Below are 20,441 nucleotides of genomic sequence, written 5' to 3' on the forward strand. Positions count from 1 at the left end.
GAGATCATAGGGAAAGGCTGAGGGTGAGACACTTTGTGCACTGGATTGATAAGGACACAGGAAAAGCCATTAGAGTGAACTGGTGTCAGTGACCTGTGATAACCATTCTGTACTACGTGCTAATGGACCCTGGGTAGTGTGTCTGTCTGTAGTGGCAATAGATTTAACTTTTGTAATTGTCATATTGCTCTTTTAACCCTGTGACCTTATTACCCATGAGAAAACCACTTGGCTTCGATCAAAGAAGCAGCAAAGAAATCAGTGTTCATTCTAAGCTGGCTAGATATGATCACAGGCAGCCTTGATTCTTAAAATATTCAGCTTGGAAAACAGACATGTTAGGGGGGGGAAGGAAAAAAAGGGAGGTTTACTACAATAGCCCGGATGCAGACTTCTTGTCACCTGAGGTTAGGAACAGCAGCCGTGCTTTCCCAGGGCTTTGCAAAACCCTGCACCGTCACTTACTCGCTGAAAATGTACTGATATTTTACATTTAATGCTGATTTCATCCTGACTCACTCAATCCCATTCCACTCTTAGTGGCTAGAATAAGAGTCTGACTCTAACTCCTGACCACGGAAAATACATTGCATCTGTTCAGTATTTCATCTAATCATTCAGCATGGATGGGACCTCAGGAGGTCTCTGGTCCAACCTCCTGCCAAAAGTAGGGGCAGCTCCGAGATCAGACCAGGTTACTCAGGGCTTTATCCAGTCTGGTCTCGAAAACCTCCAAGGACCAAGACTGCAAAACCTCTCAGGGCAACGTATTCTGCTCCATGACTTTCTTGTAGGTATTGAAGGTGGCTGTTAGGTCCTCCCAAAGCAGTCACTCCCCCAGACTGAACAAGCTCCACTGACCTCCCCCTGTGGGGCAAGTGCTCCAGCCCCAACCATCTTGGTGGCCTCCAGTGAACTCGCTCCGGTTTATTGGTGTCTTTCCTGTATTTGGGAGGCCCAAAACTGGATGCAGGTTATAGATACAGTCTTAATGACTGCTGTGTAGAGGGGATAATCGCTTCCCTCAGTCTGCTGGCTTTACTCCTGCTAATACAGCCCAGGAGGCTGTTGGCCGCCTCGGCTGCCAGGGCAGACGGCTGGCCCGTGTTCAGCTTGCTGTCTGCCAAGGCTCTTGGTCCTTATCCACAGAGCTGCTCCCCAGGCAGCCAGTCCCCAGTCTGTGTTGTTGCGAGAGGTTCTTCCTTCCCAGGTGCAGGACTTGGCATTTCTCCTTACTTATTTTCATCAGGTTCCTGTCAGCCCATTCCTCTGGCATGTCGAGACCCTCTGGATGGTGGCCCTACTCTCGAGTGTATTGACTTTTCCCCCCCAGTTTGGTGTCATCTGCGAAGTGCATGAGACTGTGCCTCCTCCAAGTCACTGATAAAGATGTTAAGCAGGACAGGTCCCAGGACAGACCCTGTTGTGGTTCCCTACTTGTTACGAGCTCCCATGTTGGGTACAACTCGTTAATCACGACCCTCTGAATGTGACCACCCAACCAATGATTTACCCATCCAGCTGATCACTCATCCAGACTGTGACATCCAAACTTGGATACAGGAATATTGTGGAAGAGCATGTCAAAAGCCTTGCTAAAGTCAATGACACCCACTGCTTTCCCCTCATCCGTAAATCCTGTCATGCTATTATAGAAGGCAATCACATCATCGGCATAACTTCTCCTTGTTAAATTCATGCTGGTTGTCCCCAGTCCCCTTCTCCTCCATATTCCTGGAAATGTGTCCCAGGAGGACGCAGCTCATGACTTCCCCAGGGACCGAAGCAAGGTTGAGTGTGCTGTAGTTCCTCAGATCATCTTTTCAGCCTTTATTGCAACATTTACCTTTTTCCACTTCTTGGGAGCATGTCTTTTTTATGGTATTTTAACTACTATGGGGTCTTTGGTTCTAGACCAAAGCTCTAGAGAGCTCTAAGATCAGGACTGATTTTGTTATGAGATTCAACTTGAGTGGTGCAGAACATAGGTCAGCTGAAGGACCCTGAAGACCAACACCACTCTTTGTATTGTGTAAGTGTGGGAAGGCTTTTCCTAAGATTTGCTTTGTTTCCGGGCGTTGGGGCTCAGGAGGGTCCCAGGAATGTTTGGAAAATGCCTCAGCTACCCCGGAGAACTTTGTGGTGGTGTCCAGAAGCGGTGATATCTGAAAAATAACAAGTGATAGAGACGGAAGTGCACTGATTTGCAAAGAATTTCCCTGAAGAGCAGTGAGTTTTCTAAGGTAAAACTCAGTTTAACAGAAAGGGAAATCTCTAACAAGCATTCCCACTCTTTTCTCATCTTCTGGTTACAGACTCATAATAATTTAGACTGGAAGACACTCATGGAGGACTTTGGTCCAACCCTCCACGCAGGGCTAAATTTGAAGTTATATCAGGGATCTCAGAGCCACACCTAGTTGAGTTTTGAGGAGCTCCAAGGGTGGAGACTGTCCAGCCTCTCTGGGTCCTTGTTCCAGTTTGACCACCCTTACTGTATTTTTTTTTTCCTGTTAATTTGAATTTATCTTTTTGCATTTTGTCTCTTGCCTCTCCTTTTGCTGTGCATTTCCAAAGGGAGCCTGGCTCCATCTACGCTGTAATCCTCTATTAGATATGCTTCCTCACCCTTCTCCTTCCTCACCTTTCCTCATGTGTTGTGTGGTCCAGGTCCCTCAATTACGTTGGTGGCCACTGTTGGCCTTGCTTCAATGTGTAGTACACCAGTATCTCTACAGCTGCTCTTTTGCATAACACTTTTAAAGTCTTTTTTATTGCAGCTGGATCACAAGTGACACTGTTCCACTGGGCTGATGCTGATATTCAATATATAGGACTTATTTTTACTCCTAAAAATAAATGAATGGCACTCTCAGTGCCAGTTCATCGTGACATGTGAAAGATACTGCAACATAACACTAGACCCAAATTTGACCCTGGTGAATCAGATCCAGTTTCTCGTGACTATCCCCAAAATTGGAGGGAGAGCAGAGTCCCAGGAACCCCTCTTGGAAGTGAAGAGTCTTGCCTGTGGGCTGCCCTTTGTGGCGTTACCTCCAGACTCCGTGCATGGAAATCGCTGAAAAGCACAAGTAATAAGATGTGCACAGAAGCAAAGTTGTGGGATATACTGGCCCCGTCTTACCTTGTGCTGTTAAGTATTTTAGTCACCCTGGGCTTCAGACTGGATCTCAGTAGAGTATGTGTAAGATGTGGACTCTCTAAGAATGCTAGAAAAAGAGGCATTAGGAAGAGCCTTCTGCGTGAGGACTGTTGAGCTATTCGTGTTACTGAAGCTGTGTATTTTGTGCGTAAATTAACCCCGGGGGAATTATCATGTGCTGACCAGAAACTTCATATTTTATTTTTTTTTTTAAAGAGCAAAGTGTGTTTGTGGGGGAGGAGGGGGCTGTAAAATAATAAGCCACCATGTTTTATGCATCTCAGAAAATGGCTCGGTGCACAGCTGCGGTTGCTGTTTTCCTGCTACGTATGTTGTTTCTCATCTTAAAGGTCTATATGCAGTGTATCTGGGAAATGATTGCCATCCTGTTTTCAATAAAACCCTTTTTTTATGAAGGGTCTTGAGTTGGCTGGACATTAATTCTCGATCTGTTTACAAATATTTGTGCAGGAAAGGGTGAGCAATGTTCAGGACGGGCGTATGACGCATATACCCCCTATTTCAGTCCTTTGTTCAGGAAAATGGAAACAAGGCAGTTGTACAATGAACAAACGCTGCCTTCGCATTCCAGGAGCGTGGCGCGGGGGCCGCTTGCTGCGGGGCAGCCGTGGTCTCGCAGTGGGAAGATGAGAAGCACGCAGACCGCCATCCCGACACAAACCAGTTGCTTCAGCTCGGAGATCAACAGGCAGCTTGGGTTGTATTTTATGAATGGTGATGGAAAAACTCCGATTCAGGGGGTTGATAATTGCTGTATACAAAAGCAGGGATATGTGCAACATGTTCAGAAGGTGAGCGTTGCCCTCAGAGAGGTTTTCCTTGGCTCTGCTCTCCTGAATCCCTCGGAATGAGAGGTTTGGCTTCTGAGAAAGGTGTCTCATCTCTTTTATCATTTGAAGCTGGTACCTGGAGGTTTTGGGTGACTTATGATCTTCTAGTTTCTCCACTTTGCGGAGACTTAATCATCTACTCACAGACACTGAGCAACCCACAAGAGCTGTGTGAGAGCAGGGACTTGTCTCCTGCCTTTAAATCTTCTCTCCTGGTTTTACTACCTCCAGCTTGTCTTGCCCCAGCCATGGTTGTTGTACGGTGTTGAAATGCCTTGGAATCCTTCAGGATGAAAAATTGTAGGGAATAACACAGTCTAAAATGTTGTGCCTGTTCCTTTTAGTAATTGTTTCAAATATTAACCAAAGGATACGCACAGAACTAAATAGCAAACTCTTTATTGTACCGGTAACTTAGGTGTGCCACAGAGCATGTTTTCTACAGCTGCTGCTGGATAGGAAGCCTCATGATATTTTTATGTGTAGACCCTATAACTAAATGGGTGTACGTTGACTCGTATGGGTGGCCACGTGTATATACGTTATTGCCTTCTAGGGAAGCCACTGTTGCGTCCGTCTTCACAGCGTCACAGGCAGAGGTTGGAGGGGACCTCTGGAGATCGCCTTATCCAGCTCCTTGCACAAGCAGGAGTGGAGTTGCTCAGGACTGTGTCCGGTTGGGATGGAAACTGCACAGCTGCTCTGGGCAGCCTGTTCCAGTGTTTGATCACCCGCACAGTAAAAGTTTTTTTTTCCTGTGTTCCGTGGAAATTCTTCTATTTAAGTTTGTCCTGTCACTGGGCACCACTCAGAAGAGTCTGGCTCTGCCTTCGTTACTTCCCCCATCGGGTACTTGTACATACACATTGAGAAGGTCCCTCTGAGCCTCCTCTTCTCCAGGCTGAGCAGTCCCAGGTCTCTCGCTGTATGTCACATGCTCCCATCCCTTGAGATCTTTGTGGCCTTCGCTGGGCTTGCTCCAGTGTTGTCTGTCTCTGTTGTGCTGGTGAGCCCAGACCTGGACCCAGCTGTGTCCCACCAGTGCTGAGGAGAGGGGAGGGATCACCGTCCTCAACCTGCAGGCAATGCTTTGCCAAACACAGCCCAGGAGTCTGCTGGCCTCCTTTGCTGCAAGGGCAAAATGCAGGCTCATGGTCAACTTGGTGTCCACCAGAACCCCCAGGTCCTTTCCTGCCAAGCTGCTCTCACCCCCAGCCTGTACTGGTGCCTGGGACTATTCCTCCCCAGGGGCAGGACTTGGCATTCGTTGAACTTCATGAGGTTGCTGTTGGGCCATTTCTCCAGCCTGTCCAGGTCCCTCTGAAGGGCAGCACGACCCTCTGGTCTGTCAGTCGCTCCTTCCAGTTTTGTCATCTGCATTTTTAGGGAGTAGAGGAATCAAAGGCAGATTTTGCCCAAGACAGCTCCATGGGTGATGGGTAGGAGGAAGGAGAACCCTCTGCTCAAATGAGCCAAGTGCTGGTGCTTGTGCTTCCATCTCTGTTTGTGTAACACAGCTCTGTCACTGCCTGGTCATTTTGACTTCTTTACTTAACTGTTTTCTATAAACCCATAATTATTACATACGTGTTGGTTTAGGTAGGCAGAGTTGAGAGCTGGTCAAACCAGAGGTCATGCTTTTGGTTGGGAGTAGACTGTACAGCATCCTGTGTGCCTGTTTGAATTCGGTTTTGTATGGATCATTGCCTTAAAAAGAGGCAAAAAACAAGTTGTCAAATGTGGAAACGGGCTGCTAGGGCATGACTTCTTTCCCAGTACAGAGGGCGTAGCTAATACTGGATGTGCTGCTCCTCAGCAGCTTGGAACAGGAGGTCTGTTACTAGTTTTTCTTGTTTTTATTTCTCCGTGCTCCTTGACCATTCCCCCATGTTCTGCAATGGAAGAACAAAAAACCAAATATGCAAATGTAATTGTCCAACCCAAACATTTTATAGCAGAGTCTTAGGAGCGAGCTGCGTTTTTCTGCTCCAACGTGGTGTGCGGGACGGGTGCTTTTCTTCTCCGTCCCGAGTGCGTGCGTGGATTCAGGGAGGGGGAGAGCGAAGAGCTTTGAACTCAAGTCGTCTAGCGGTACAGTACTGTCTCCTCATGAAAATATCCCATTTAGGGACCTTTTTTCCCCATGTCTCTCTGCAATTAATGGAAACCCTGTCTGTCGGTGATTATTAGCTCTCTGGTAGGAGGCATACAGCTTAAAACACACAATATTAAGCAGGCTGTAAAAAATGGGTGAGATTTGTTGCGGATTGCATTCTTCTCAGTACATTTGGCCTCCTATCCTTCCACCTTCCTTTTCCCTTGGCTCCTTTTCCTCCCTCCGGACCTGTCCTTCATCTTCCTCAAGGACTCCTTCTGCACTCTTCTTAAATCGAGGTGGGTTTTTTTTTCCTTAATTGATGGGAGCCCTGACAAGAGCTGATTAGCTGTTGGGGATGCATCCTTCCTTGCAAAGCTTGTGACCGATTTCCACCGCTTCCTTCCTTCCTCGAGACCGCAGAGCGAGCTTTCTTCTGCGAGCAGACAGTTGCTTCCCCGAGGTTTTATGCACGGTGGCCTTGCATGGAAGACTCTGTGGGCTTGTCCTGAATATACTTTTTTCCCTGGCAGCTCATTCATTATAAAGTTTTAATGAATTTTAAATATATTATGAAAAGAGCACGTGGTTAGAAACCATCTCTGCTCATTTTTACACTGGGAGGTGTTGGGTTGTGCATTTCTTTGCAGAGAGGGTGGATTGAAAGCAAGAGGAGGAGAAAGGCACGTCCCCGTGCGCTTAACCTTGCAGGTCACCTGGAACGGGAGGAGATCGCCAAAAATGCAACCTGAAAATGTTCAGCTGCTGCTGTTTATAATGAGGAAATATCTGTCTACATCATCGCTTTGTAACTTTTCAAAAGTATGACTTAAAAAGGCGAGGGGGGGTTGGAGAGGGAGCTGCGCCGCCGTATTTTCCAGAATGAGAAACACAGGCTACTTGTTCAGTCAATTCAGTTTAGGTCAAATGTAGTTATGAAAAACAGATGATTGCTGGTGATCAAGCTGTACTTTGACAAATATCCCATTGTTTGAGCGTGCAGTGATTTCTTCAGAGCGTTACCCGGTGCGGGGCTTGGCGATTGCCTTCCTCCAGCTCGGAGCCTGTCAGCCGGCGCGGGGCTGGGTGCTCCAGACCCAAGGGCTTGGCTCCGTAGGAGGAGGGATTGCACAGAAAGAAAGGCTCGGTGCAAAATGGGTGAAGTTTTCACTCTAGCTGTTAAAATATGAGCTCACTTGGGGTGCTCAGAAATGCTTGAAAGGATGCTTCTTACGTACACGTTGTATCCTACGCTGCGGAGGAGAGGTTTATTTGGGGGATGCTGATATTTGAGAGAAGCTCCTTACTATTAGTGTGCTTTAGCCCGGTGTCACTTTGAGTTATTATACATTCTTTTATGGTTTCAGCTAGAAAATATTCACCTACGAATTATATCTGTGGGGTAAGGAACCTATTATTCACATTTCAGAGACAGGGCTAGTTGAAGCCGAGATAAACGTATGTGTCCCCGTGTGAGTCTGACCCGGGGAAAGGCTGAGCCCTGACGCTTGCTGGGTCTCGTGCTCTTCTGCTTCACTGCAGCTGAGTGATGGTGCTTTGGTGGAATTGCTCTGCAAGGTGGCTGTCAATCCGAAGTATCAAAATGTCATATATTTCGGGTGTATTTTCAAATTGCTAAGGTTGAGAAGCAACATGGACAAATATATGCTATGTGACTCTGGTTTTATGGGTGATGTGAAGGCTGCAAAGTGCCAAGGGAACATTTAATCCTTTTTAGGATCTTTGTTCTGAAATCAGTATCCCTTTGCTCGGGAATCTGTCGGCTTCTGGGATGAGAGGGACTAATTCTGGGTAACTTCAACTCAGACAACTCAGGGGACAAGCTTTTCTTTCCGCGCCTTGTGGCACGTTGCACCATCTAAAAGATTCAGTCGTACCAAAAAATCCCAGAAACTCATCGCCTTTGCCTCAAGTTAGTTTATGACCCAACGTGGACCAGCTTGTGTCTGTGGGGATATTGGGGAGAAGATGGGGTTGATCAGTGTGTGAGCAGGTGGATCAGGTGCTCAGGATGTATATGCAGGTGGCTGGGAAGTCTAAAAGCAGGAGGTTGATATAGAAAAGCCTTTTCGTGGTAGGAGAAGGTCTCTTATGTATCTGTCCTTGGCGCAGTTACAGGAAATATTCCGTTAGGTGCCGGCAAGACCGAAGGGCTATATTTGTGTATGGTCCTGGTCATTGGCATAACTTTTAGAAACGTACGCTGTTACTTGATGTATTTTGTCATCTGGAAAGAAAATCAAAGCTATTAAAAATATGGAAAAACGGTTTGTGTTTGACTTCTTATCGGTGTCACTGGTCTTCGGGGTACGAACATGCGCTGGATCTTCTGTTGCGCTGCTACCACTCAGAGATAAACTTTTGACTATTAATCATGGGAGAAGATTAGACTTTCCAACAAATCTTAATTTGTGCATGTTACTTTCTACTCCTTTGGAGCAGCATTAACTCCGAGGAACTGTGAAAGCTCGAGCTGTCATCTCAGAAAAGTTTAATGTCCTTCTCGCCTTTTACAGCTCCGTGTGCTGTGCGCTTCACTTCATTTGTCAGGCACAGCAACTCCAGATTTGGAGTAGTACTTCTTTCTAGCTATTAAAAAGTAAAATTTTTAAGATCAGAAAAGGCCCCCAAGGGAAATATTTTGAAGTATTTGAGTCTTTCTTTATGTTCCTTCTGGATGAACATATCTCTTTTTAATATCGAGAATTGATTTGATAAATACTGTTTTAAAAGGTTGGCCATGTGTTCAGTGTTTATACGAGCAAACCAACTCTCTTAACTAGGGTGATGTGATGTTAAATCACATGTTGGACTGGGGCAGCAGTCTTTTGCTTGGTCTAGTTTAAGGAAAAGCTGTGGTACCCAGTCCTGGCTAAGCAGAGGAACAAAAGAAATGATACTTGGGTAGCAGAGACTGAAAACCTTGCATTCCCTTGCTTTTGTTAAATGAACCCAGCAGCTCTAAACCGATGACTGAGCAGTAGCAAATATACTAAATTTTTCTACCACTATTAAATGGAAAAGAAAACACATTTCTGGTTAACATTTAAACCTATTAAAATGCGATTGAAGTGGAATTCACATCTTGGATTACTTGGAAGATTTACTGTGGCTACTTGTCTGTCACATTAGAAGAACTTGCTTCACCCTGAAAATCCCTACGTTTCACTAAAATCCTCGTGTTTAGCTTGTGCAGCTCTATACCTGCTTGCAGACCCTTCCCTTGCAGCTGAGGTGCCTTCGCCTGCGCCGTGCAGGAGCTCAGCCTGGGTGGTGAGTGACCTGATTGAGCAAATGGTGAATAAGAGCACAACTCTGTAGGGCTAGAATTAATGTAGTCAACTGGTAAGTACATTTTAGCATTTTAGATAAAATGGACATTGGATCTGGGTGGACTCGGTCAGCAGAGTTCTCCTGTTGCAGCGTGCTCCTTGCACCCATAAGGGTGAGGAGCATTTCCATCTGCCCCGTCAGCGTGTTTTGGTGTGCCAAAGAGTTTTGCATTTCCACGGAGAACTTCTGTCCTAGTTCTTGCGCAACAAACTGCTTTGTCTCGGGAAACCGAAGGGTCACAGAATCTATTGCTGTATTTGAAATCTCAAGTTTCTAATTCGAAACTTTGATCAAGCCTGGGAATAGAGGCAGGTTTTCGTCTCCCCATCCTCTCCCCTGGCTGCTGTCTTTTCTGCTTTCAAAATGAGTGATGAACATACACGTGAAAAATGTCCTTTCTCCTGGAAGGTCGTCCTTAAGTTTTGCAGAGGTTAAATTCTTAACAGGGGAATAAACTTGAAAAAGGAGATTGCTCTCCCTTCTCCCCTTGCAAAGCTCCCCAAAACCTGTGATACTATAGGAAAAGTGAAATGGGTTGTGGAGGCAAGTTCTCAACACAAGCGTGCTTGAAACCAGGCGTGCTGCTTGTGATTTTACTTTAAAAATTACGTGGAAGAAAGCATCCATCTGTTTTGTGCATAGAGATATTTTTTTCTCTCTATCTTCTTCAATGGACTTACTGCAGGCTTTGAGTATGGAGCATCAGTTCTTCATCCTCTGCTTGCGTTTGGGAAGGGATGAGGTTTTGGGTGGGTGTAATTTCTTCCAGAACTGCATTTTGCAGCCTGACAGACCCCTGCAAAGGCTCCGCTGGCTGCAGAAATAAACTTTATTGGTGGGAGAGGGAGATCCGTTGCGCAGATAGAGCCGAGTTGTTGATGCCTTCTTTGCCCCGTAGTTTTTAGGAGGAGACGTTTTCTGTGTGCTCCATCCAGCCCATCAAGCGCTTTGAAGATAAGAGCACCTGAGCCCCAATTCTCCGTGGTTAGCCACGGCGTGGGGGAGGCTTCGGGTGTGCTGAGCGCCTGGGCTGCCACGACGGCCCCCGGATTTGGGGCTTGGTTGCAGGTTTTTGGTGGCTTTTAGCTCCTCTGAACCACGCAGCACGACGAGTCACTTCTTCCAGCTTTGTCATGCAAGCTGGATTTTTTTTAAGAGAGAATATGAAATTATAAGCACTGTTTGCCCTAGTTTTTAAAGACTTACAGTCTGTTCTGATGTCTAACGTCTGTTTTCTCTGAAACTTTGACACAAGGTCTTATGGACACTGGAAGTTTACATGGACACGGGAAGCCGTTGGGCAAATTTATGGGAAAAAGTCCATCAAGGGCTAACTAAAAAGAACCGACTTGTGGCTCAGGGTGACTCTGCGCTGGAAGTTGTTAGAGGCTGAGAAACTACGCTAGAAAAAGCTGGATTTGCCCTATGCTTGCATTATTTTTCAGTAACACCAGGTCTGGTGCTGGCCGGCGTCGGAGGCAGGGCGCTGCGCCCGGGCTCTGCCGCCACGTAGCATTTGCAACGTGCGTATTGGGAAAGCTGGTTGTTCCTCCTGGTTTTATTTAGTTATCTGTAACACCCGCCTGAGCCCCGTGCAGGCAGGACGCGGGGTGTCTCCTGACGGTCCTTGGGCACTGCTCTATGACTGCATAGAAGACCCCACGGCTCCGCTTTTGCCAAGGGTTTGAGAGACATGAAATTTTCTGATCTTTTTTTCATTTGAGGTTAAAATACTTCTAGCTGTTTTGCAGAGGCTACTGCTTTTTAAAACCTGGGAATTTCTGATTTTTCCTGGTTATACGAGTGTAGGTAAACATGAATGAGGTGAAAGAACTTGTGGCATTTGAAAAAGTATTTATTTCCCAGACTGAGCAATTGAAGGATTTATTCTCATTTTCATGCTTTTTTCCCCGCAGTTATAAGGATTAGAAATACCTTCTTACTTATTTTTAATGGAAGCTTAGACAGCTATGCAGCACTCTTGAGTCCAGCTTCTGAGGCGAAACATTTTAGCTCCTGGTTAGGATCTTGAGAGCAGAGCTAACAACAGAAATGGCTTGTGTTTGATTTTGAGAGAGGAGAGGCAGAGATGTGAGCTACCCAACCCTTTTGCCAAGCTGAAGAAGCAATTCTGTGCTGGCAATTTTAGTTGGTCTGGGCTTTCTTTTTTTCTTTTAAGTCTTTAATTCTTCGATTTTCCATCATGTTGCCAATGGCAGTTTTCTGTGTCTTCATTGATGGCTTCCCTCTGCAAGAAGGTGGGAACCCCTGCTCGCGGCCAAAGCAGAGTTATTTGGCTTTCTGTTTCTGGTCCCCACCTCCCTGCAGTTGCTTTTGTGTTGATCCCTTGGAGAGGAGGGGGGAAATGGTGGGTTTTTTCTTTTCTCTACAGCACCAGCTAGCCAGGAGCGTGGGCTGTGGAGCTGGTGAGTACCAGGATCTGGTTCTCCGCTACCTCTGTTTCTCAATTCCTAGGTCTTACTCCCCTCTATATCACACAAGCCATAAAAATTCCACATTTCTCACCGAATTGTGATTTCCTCCTATTGGGAAAACTGGAGCACCTATAAAAGGGGCTGATGTGGGAAGGAGTTGGCTTCTGGTCCAGACGGAGCGAGGTGATGCTCATCTCCAGACTTCTCATCTGTCAGATTCAGCCGAGCGCGTTGCATCCCTGCGAGCTGCCAGGTTCTTTTGGGATGGAAACCCCTCCTTTCGCTAGCATGGCCCCACCGTTTGTCATCCTGGGTCAGAGGTTGCGACAAGCAGTAGTCAATTAAAGCTTTATTAGATGTAGTTAGTAATGCTCTGAAAGGAGCCAGCCAAGCTAAGGCCGCTAATAAAGGCCCTTTGTTAAGGTATTTAATAAATTAACACTCTGCTGTGGCGGGGAGGGCGGGAGGCGATTACAAAAGCCAGGCTCGTTAATCAGCGTGTTTACCCTCTTCAAACGCCCCGGCCGTGCGGCTCCCTAATCTTTACCCACCAGATTTGTTGGGAGCTGCACGGGCAGCCGCCGGCCCGGGGACGGGAAGCGCCTCCGCGGGTCACGCCTGGGCCACGGCGCCGAGGACGCGCCAAGACAAACACGGCTTACCAGGGCCATCGCGCTAATCGCCCGAGCCCCTCGTTAAGCGGGGACGGTCCTTAGCGCGGGGACCCGTCACAGGCGTGGGGTGATGCCGAAGCAGCGGGGTTCCCCAAAACACCGCGGTTGTCTCATCCCTACTCCGCTGATCTTCAGATTTTATTATTTTTTTTTTTAACAAAACCTCCGGCGCGCCGTGCTGGATGTGCTGCCGGGCTCGAACATTAGAGGGCATCTCCTCCTCACGCTTCTTTATTTTCTGCTTTTTTGGTGTGTTTTGTTTTAGTGCAGCTTAATCTATAGGGCCGTCTTTAAAAAGCAAATAGAGCATTTGACCTGCTGTGCAAATTAGCCATATGGTGAAGTGTAATATCCCGCTGACCCTCATTACCGTGCAGTATGAAAAGCTCTCCCCTTTTCACATGCAAGCATATTAAAGTGGCCTTTTCAGCATTTTCTTCCATATAAAACTGTCTTCACTCCCATGGCCAAGCAGTTAAAAGGGAACTCCAGCTGCAGCCAGGAGGGTGAAATTAAAGGCTTTACCCTCGTCTAAATGGAAAATAGATATTGCTTCCTATAGACAGGGCTGGGGAACAATGCTGCGCCGCTGGCTCCGGCACTGGGACGGGGGGGTAATGGCCTTATTTTCTGGGAGGAAAGAGCCCAGCTCCTTTGAGAGAGGAGCTGTTGGGCGTCCACCTTGGAGGAAGGGGGAAAAAGGGGGAAATCTTACCTATTTTCCTCTATAGTTAACTGTTTCATGGCCAAGCCGGTGGGAAGCAGTGAGAAGCTGTGTCAGGACCTGCTGCAGGACCCAAAGTTTTCCCTAGGACAAGCGATGGCTCTTGTGCCGCTTTGCATCAGAGCTAAAGAAAAGCCGTGTGCATCTTCACCCCGAAGAGAATTGTCTCTAAAACCAACTCTCTGGTGCACTGATGCCTGTATATTCCTTGTTTGCCTGACCGGGGCTGGCTGGGAGCTCACCTGGGCTCCCGGTGCCCTGCCTGGAGGGATCAGGAGGGTATTTCTCTCCCATCTTCTCCATCTCTGCTGATGGAGGTGGCCCAGGTAGCACCGCCAGCATCTGCTAACCACATCGGACTAGGTGATGGAGCAGGAGGGAGGTAACTTTATCTGTTGGACCCAGACTTCAAGCTTTGCTTTTTTTTTGCTTTTGCTTTGTAAATTTTTTGCTTTCAAAGTTTTCTTTAAATTAACTTACCAAAAAAACAATCGGAGAGAGGGAAGGGAGTGCTAGAGCTCCTATGGACTTTTCTGGGTTGGCTTTCTGCTCTTGTTGCTCTCGCTAGTTCTCAGAGTTTCTTTCAACTGACTAGCTCATGACCTTGGTACTACGCGATCTCTGGTGCACTCAATTCCTTTGGCATGGCCTTCAGTCGTGCTCCTTGGCCTTCTTCCACTTTGCTAGGTCTCAGTTATTTTTTTTAAGTGCTTGAGTACAAGTCCACTAAGTCAGGCGGGTCCTACCAGTGCACCATTGTTGGACACAAGCCCTGAAGCATCTGAAACATGAAATTCACTTTGAAACTTGGGATTTACCAATTTAAAGAAGAAATGGGTGGTGGTCTTCCATCTGGGGTACCGGTTGGAATCAGGATTAGGTGAAGCAGAGATCAAATCCTGCCTGGGCTGGGCTGAGCTGGTGGGAAGGAGATGGCTCCATGCATGTGCCCATGGCCCTTTTATTTGTAGGAAGAGATGCACAGCGTAGTGAGATACTGGCCAGCAGAGCAGCACAGAAAATCAGTCTAGCCAGGATGGTGGAGACATCCCTGGTCAGGGCAAGGTGGGGCTGTGACTGTTCTCCGCTCGCGTGTGCTTGTTCAGCCGTGCAGGACACGTGGAGATGAGCGTGGCCGCTTGTGAGCGTGCACAGCTCTGCAGCCCTCGGAGGGAGAGGCTCACCTCAAAAGCGGTGCTTGCCGTACCGCCGCTCTCTCTTCCCCCCACGCAATTTTCTGGTTAGCTTTATCTTTTTGTTTTCAGTATCGAGGTGGTGTTTACAGTCAACAAGTGGTTCCACGGGGCTGAGCAAGAGCCTCCTTTTTGATCCTGATTCAGCAAAGCGCTTACATGCTCAGTGCTGAGCACCTGCACGTGTACCCGTGTGCCTCCGTGATATTATTTGGGAATATTTATGTTTTTTAAAGTTAAGCGTCTCCTTAAGAGTCGGACTTCTTTGTGTTTCATTAGTGGCTACTGGTGTTTTCTTGTCTTGATAGGTCTTCAGGGCATGTTAAACTTATTTTCCAAGCTCATTTTCTTGCAACTTCTTTCTAACTAAGCGTACAAGCTCCTGTTGGTTTCTTTAAGCGCCGGACGATCATCTCTCCTTAAAACAAACGCCTCCTTTTAGGTAATTTTGGGGTAAAAAGTAGTTATTTGCAGGATTTTAAAACTTCTCTGCTGCTTTTGACAAGGTAGGTCCCATCCAAACTGCTGCTCTGAGCTGTTGAGCCATCGGTTGTACGTGTGGGTCTGGTTTTGGGTATCCCTGTGAAACTCTGGAGTTACAAGAAGGGAGTAGAAGTGGGATCCAGGTTTGACCGAGCGGCTCTTCGGCATTGATACGATGCCAAGTGTTGTTTGGCACTTCTGGCAAATTAAAATGAAACACTATCGATAAGGGCTGTTTCAGCCAGGTGAGGGGTGACACATCACAGCACTCTTGTTCAGTGACATGGGGGAAAAGGAATATACTGTTACTTGTTGAAATGAGACTGAGATTGGCTAAACTGTGACTATAACCCCCCCGAAATGGGACTTCTGGCCCCAGTTCTGGCCCTTCCTCCTCACAGAACATGACACATGGGAAGTGGCTGGTGATCAGGATATTTGGAGCCCAGGCGGGGAAATAAGCTGTGCGTAAAATACCTGGAGGCTTCAAAATCTCCGTGTAGTCTGTTTGTAAAGTGTGTTTCTCACAGGATAGGGTCATCCAGGTGGGAAGGGACCTCAGGAGGTCTCTAGTCCAACCTCCTGCTCAGAGCAAGTCAGCTGTGAGATCAGACCTGGTTTCTCAGGGCTTTATCCAGTCTGGTCTTGAAAGCTTCCAAGGATGGAGACTGTAAAACACTTTTGTGGAACTCTTTCAGCTGCCTGACTGTTCTTGTTGTGAAAAACCTTTTTGTTACAACCAGTCAAAATGTTTCATTTGTACCCATTGTTTCTCCTGCCGTGCACCACTGTGAAGAGTTGGCCTGGGTTCATCTTCTGAATGACCTCGAAGATATTGGGGTTAGATCCCCAGATGCTTTTGGCTGCTTTTGCTGCGAGGATGCACTGCTGGTTCATGTTCCGCTTGCTGTCTACCAAAACTTACGGTCCTTTTCCACAGAGGTGCTCTCAAAGCAGTGGTCCTCAGTCTGTATTGTTGCAAGGGATTCAGGGATTCTTCCTCTTCGTGTGTGAGATTTGGCATTTGCCCTTATTAAATGTCATCATGTTCATGTTGGCCCATTCCTCCAGCCCGCCAAGACCCTTCCAGATGGTGGCCCTGCCCTCGAGTGTTTTGACTTTTCCCCCAATTTGGGGTCATCTGCAAAGTGGATGAGACCACGTCCATTGCTTCCTCCAGGTCATTGATGAAGACGTTAAACAAGGCAGGTCCCACAACCCCAGCTGTTGTTCTCCACTTGTTACAGGCCTCCATGTAGAGCATGACCCATTAACCCACAACCCTCTGAACCCAACCATCCAACCAGGTATGGATGGGTACCAACCAGGTACCCATCAAGCTGATCAGTCATCCACACTGACGTCTTAATTTAGGTAGAATGTTTTGGATTTTGGGAGCTCCACAGTAAATTCTCCAAGTGAACAAGGAGCCGTTTGAAGGCAGACTTTCATAGGTAGATGAATACTGATCTGCTTCTTGGGAGACAGTTGTGCAAGCCCTTGAGCTGAGCTGTGTAGGAGTGGAGCTGTGCTTTTGTGAGATGTTGTGTACATCTCTTTTAAAGGCAGGAGAATTCCTGAAACATGCGCCTGAGAATTTTTGTGGACCAAAGGCAAAAAAGGATGAAGAGCTAGTGAAAGCCAGAGATAAATTTAAGAGAAGCTCAGGTCGTGCAGTAGCTAGTGGTAATACATTACTAAATCCAGATGGGCCGTGGGTTTAAGATTCTCACTAACAAGGAGGAAAGCCAAATTCATCGCTGTTTGCTTAAACCAGAGCTGCAGTGATGCGAATGGCGTGGTCTGTGGATCGAGTGCTACAAAAGCATTCCCCAATGGATTGGAAACTAGGCTGTTACAAGTGAATTGGGTCTTGCTCTGCTTGTTCTGCTGTCCACATATATACACTGATCTCAGCACAACTTGGGTTTATCAAGGGAAGAATCTACTCAGCATATATTATCATAGCACATCACCTTGCTTACTGTCATTGTAATGACATTTTAATGTAAGAGCTTAGAAGATCCACTCCTTTTTGGGGAACGGACTAAATGATGTTGCAAGTGCGAAGTGTTTGAGATGGCTCAGCCAATAATGTCACCATGGGAGTGATGGGTTATCAATGGTATGCGTTACCCAGTTGTATGGAGTAAGTAAATTATTATTATGTGAAGTACACAGGGCGTATTTCTGCTTCCAGGTACGCAGAAATTTAGTAATCCAAAATATTGTCATCTACGTGTTCTGGATCCAGAAAGTCCCATTTTACTGGGCATTTTAATTATTTGCTGAGGACAACAGCAGAATAAAACTTACAGCGCGTTTTTCCCCTTGTAATTCACAACTAGATTTGCTTTCAGCTCTCTGCTTCTCCTGAATTATGAAGCTGTTTTGGGGTTTTTTTCAGCTGTTGTTTTTGCATTCTTGTGATTATATTCTGTTTTCCCTTATGTGGTGTTCATCCACGATCTTAATTATCTGCCTCTCATTGCCAACTCTGTGAACTCTGAAGTTAATTTGAGAAGGAAAGTTCTGCCCGGTAATTTTAAAAATATGAGGCATTATTGAGGGTTTTTCCTGGACCAGTGATTACAATAAATGTGTCATTTGGAAGCGTAGCTTTGGATTCTTCTTGCTCTCTTAAAGAGATTGAGAATTGGGTGAAACTTATTCTCATTAAAACTGAATAGACAAATAGGAACGGGACCTCCTTCTCCTCTCCCCACCATGAGTACCTGATTTCCCCAAGTCATGAGCTGAGCTCACAAGAAACCCAGAAGGAGCAAGGATGCTGCCTCTGTAACGATATGTATTAGCAGCATCTTGCTTCCGCAGAAGGTCGGTGGTGGATTTGGAAGTCCGTGAGAGGTTGGGGCTGGGAGTTGCTTCTTCAGTAGTCTTTCCCAAGTGGTCCTCGTTCTCAGACCTGCCATGTGCCGCTTGAGATCTGCATGTGCACCATGGGTTTTGTTGAAAAAGAAAAATGTTGCAGGTGCAATGCATCTTTACAGAGTAAAATAGCTGCTTTTAGGAGAAAGGAAAAGAAAGAAAAAAGTTGGACCGTTTCCCACCGAGGGGACATGGAGAGCAGGAGTAGGGCACATGTTTACACAGCTCTGCTCCGAGCTTATGTGCTCGCATGCACGTCAGCTCCGGTCTGGTATTTTTATCAAAGCACTGGTTGATGACGTACACAGCTCCGCTCTGAGCTTATGTGCTCGCATGCAGGTCAGCTCCGGTGTGGTATTTTTATCAAAGCACTGGTTGATGAGGTGTTCCACGTGGGTACTGTGCTGAAACACTCAGGAGATTTTGGATCAAATCCTTTATTCAGCCCAAGATGTGTTCCAAGCAGATGCTGGCATACCTCTCTGGACCAAGAGGCTGAGCCTGGAGAGCCTGAGTGATGCTCTCAAAGTCATTTCTCACAATTCCTTACATACAGCATTTAGGTCCCAAAATATTGTCTTTGAAAACTGGAGGTAAGGAGGGGATTAGTTAAATGTGAAAAACCACCAGGCATGGGGCTGGGAGAGGAGAATGGGGTTGAAGTACAAATACTACGTGGTGTTTCAGATGAGTAGTCTATAAAATACGGGGTCTTGTAGTCTGTTCTGGATACCTTTTTGGTGTGGTTTCTTTCTGTTTGTTTGGGTTTTGCCCCTTTTTTTTTGTTTTCCTTTTTTTACCCAGAGGAAAACAATATTAAAAAATAGAGTACAGAGCAGTAGTATTATCTGAAGACCTGGTAAGTTGAATAGTCCTTAATAGGTCAAATGTGGGAAACTGGGTGGTCTAAGCTAAAACTGCCACCAAGGGGAAGAAAGACATCCCGTTTGTAGGAGAATATAATACATGAGCGATGAAAAGATCTAGGGAGATGATGGAGGAATGCACTTAAGAGAAAAGGATGAAATTATGTGCAAGAAAAATGTGGATCGTATCAAGAGAGATTTTTTTGGGAGGAGAAGTTTTTCATTGGAGTAGCCTCTCATGAGAGAGTCCCTAATTCTTGGGGCAGTCAAAAAAGGCTCAAGAAAGAAAATACAGGGAACAGTGCGTTGGGAGGGAGATGTGTTTGGTCAAATTGGCAGGTCTCTAGGCCATAAATTTTAGGGAAACTGTTAAAATGTGAATATGGTCTACATTTTTTTGGGAATGGTTTCAAAGGTCTTTGCTGTTCCTTCTCTTCTACTACAGTTAAAGCCATTTGTTGGGTTGGAACAAGGAGGACCTGGCATCCAAAACCTAAGCACCCTGTGAGGCTGAAGGGGCTTCCCTCCAAGGTTGAGAGGCAGGCTTATAGTGAATCCTTCGTACAGTATCTCCAGCCCAGCTCAGATCACTCTTGCTTCTTGTGTTTGTGGAAAACAATTTTTCCTCTGAAAGTGCAATCCAAAATAGTTTAGTTTTCAGACAATATTGTGAAGTTGGTCCAAATGCTTCATCTTCCTCAAAGCCATCAGTAAAATAGGGATAGAAACCTGGCTTGGGGTTTGTCCCCAGTGGGGAAGGAACTGAGTGATGGATTTGGGGGTTTCGGCTCTCGGCCGTGGGGACGCATGCTTCCCCCTGCCCTGTTCCCCACGATCTGGTGGCTTTTGCTTCTCCCAGCACTTGGTGACCTCCACCATCCTCTCAGTGCTCCTGAGGAGCTGATGGGAAAGCGGTCACATCAAACGGAGAAGCTTTTTAAGAGGTGAACAGCTACAGGATAAGGCCTGAGCTGTCGCAGGGCGATGGGAGGATGGGTAGAGCTGTGCTGGAAGTGGAGCCGCATGTGGGATGACTTCTTGGCCTTTCTTTCCTGAAGAAATGCATGGTGAGGGGGGGTGAACAGGAACGATCTCTTCTCGGAGCTCAGTTGGAAGGATGAGGGAAAGTGATTTCAGCTGAATTGAATTGCTGTGGTGTAGCCTTAGCAGAAATCTTCAAAATCTGGTATTAAAAGGGCTGATTGGTTTCAGACCGGCCTCCTGCTCCTGATGAACTGCTTTCCAAGTTTCCAGTAAGTCCTGGAGTTCACCACAAAGTCTTGCCTGCGTAGCTTGGGGAGATGGAGCTTATGCGTGTTCAGTAACAGGGAATTAATTACTCACTGGCTTCCATATGATGTTGCATAAAGCTAAACGCGGTGGCTGGCGTGAGCGACCGACTGCTGCGGCGGCTGCGCTGGCGGTTGTGGCTGAAACTCTGTATGCTCTTGCCTTTGATGGTGCCATACGTTAATTTATTAAAGAAATGGGAAAAAAACACCTTCAGTTTTGAATTTGCACCACAAAATCATTGGTAGCAGCGGGCTGCGCTAAGTTAGTGAGTAGCTTCACTCAAACATCATCTCAAACAGGGCCCCTGTACTAGGCCCTGGTGAGGCCGCACCTCAAATCCTGTGTTCAGTGTTGGGCCCCTCACGACAAGAAGGACATGGAGGTGCTGGAGCGTGTCCAGAGAAGGGCAACGAAGCTGGTG

Source organism: Fulmarus glacialis, unplaced genomic scaffold (assembly GCF_000690835.1).
Source record: "Fulmarus glacialis isolate BGI_N327 unplaced genomic scaffold, ASM69083v1 scaffold3038, whole genome shotgun sequence".
NCBI lineage: Eukaryota > Metazoa > Chordata > Aves > Procellariiformes > Procellariidae > Fulmarus > Fulmarus glacialis.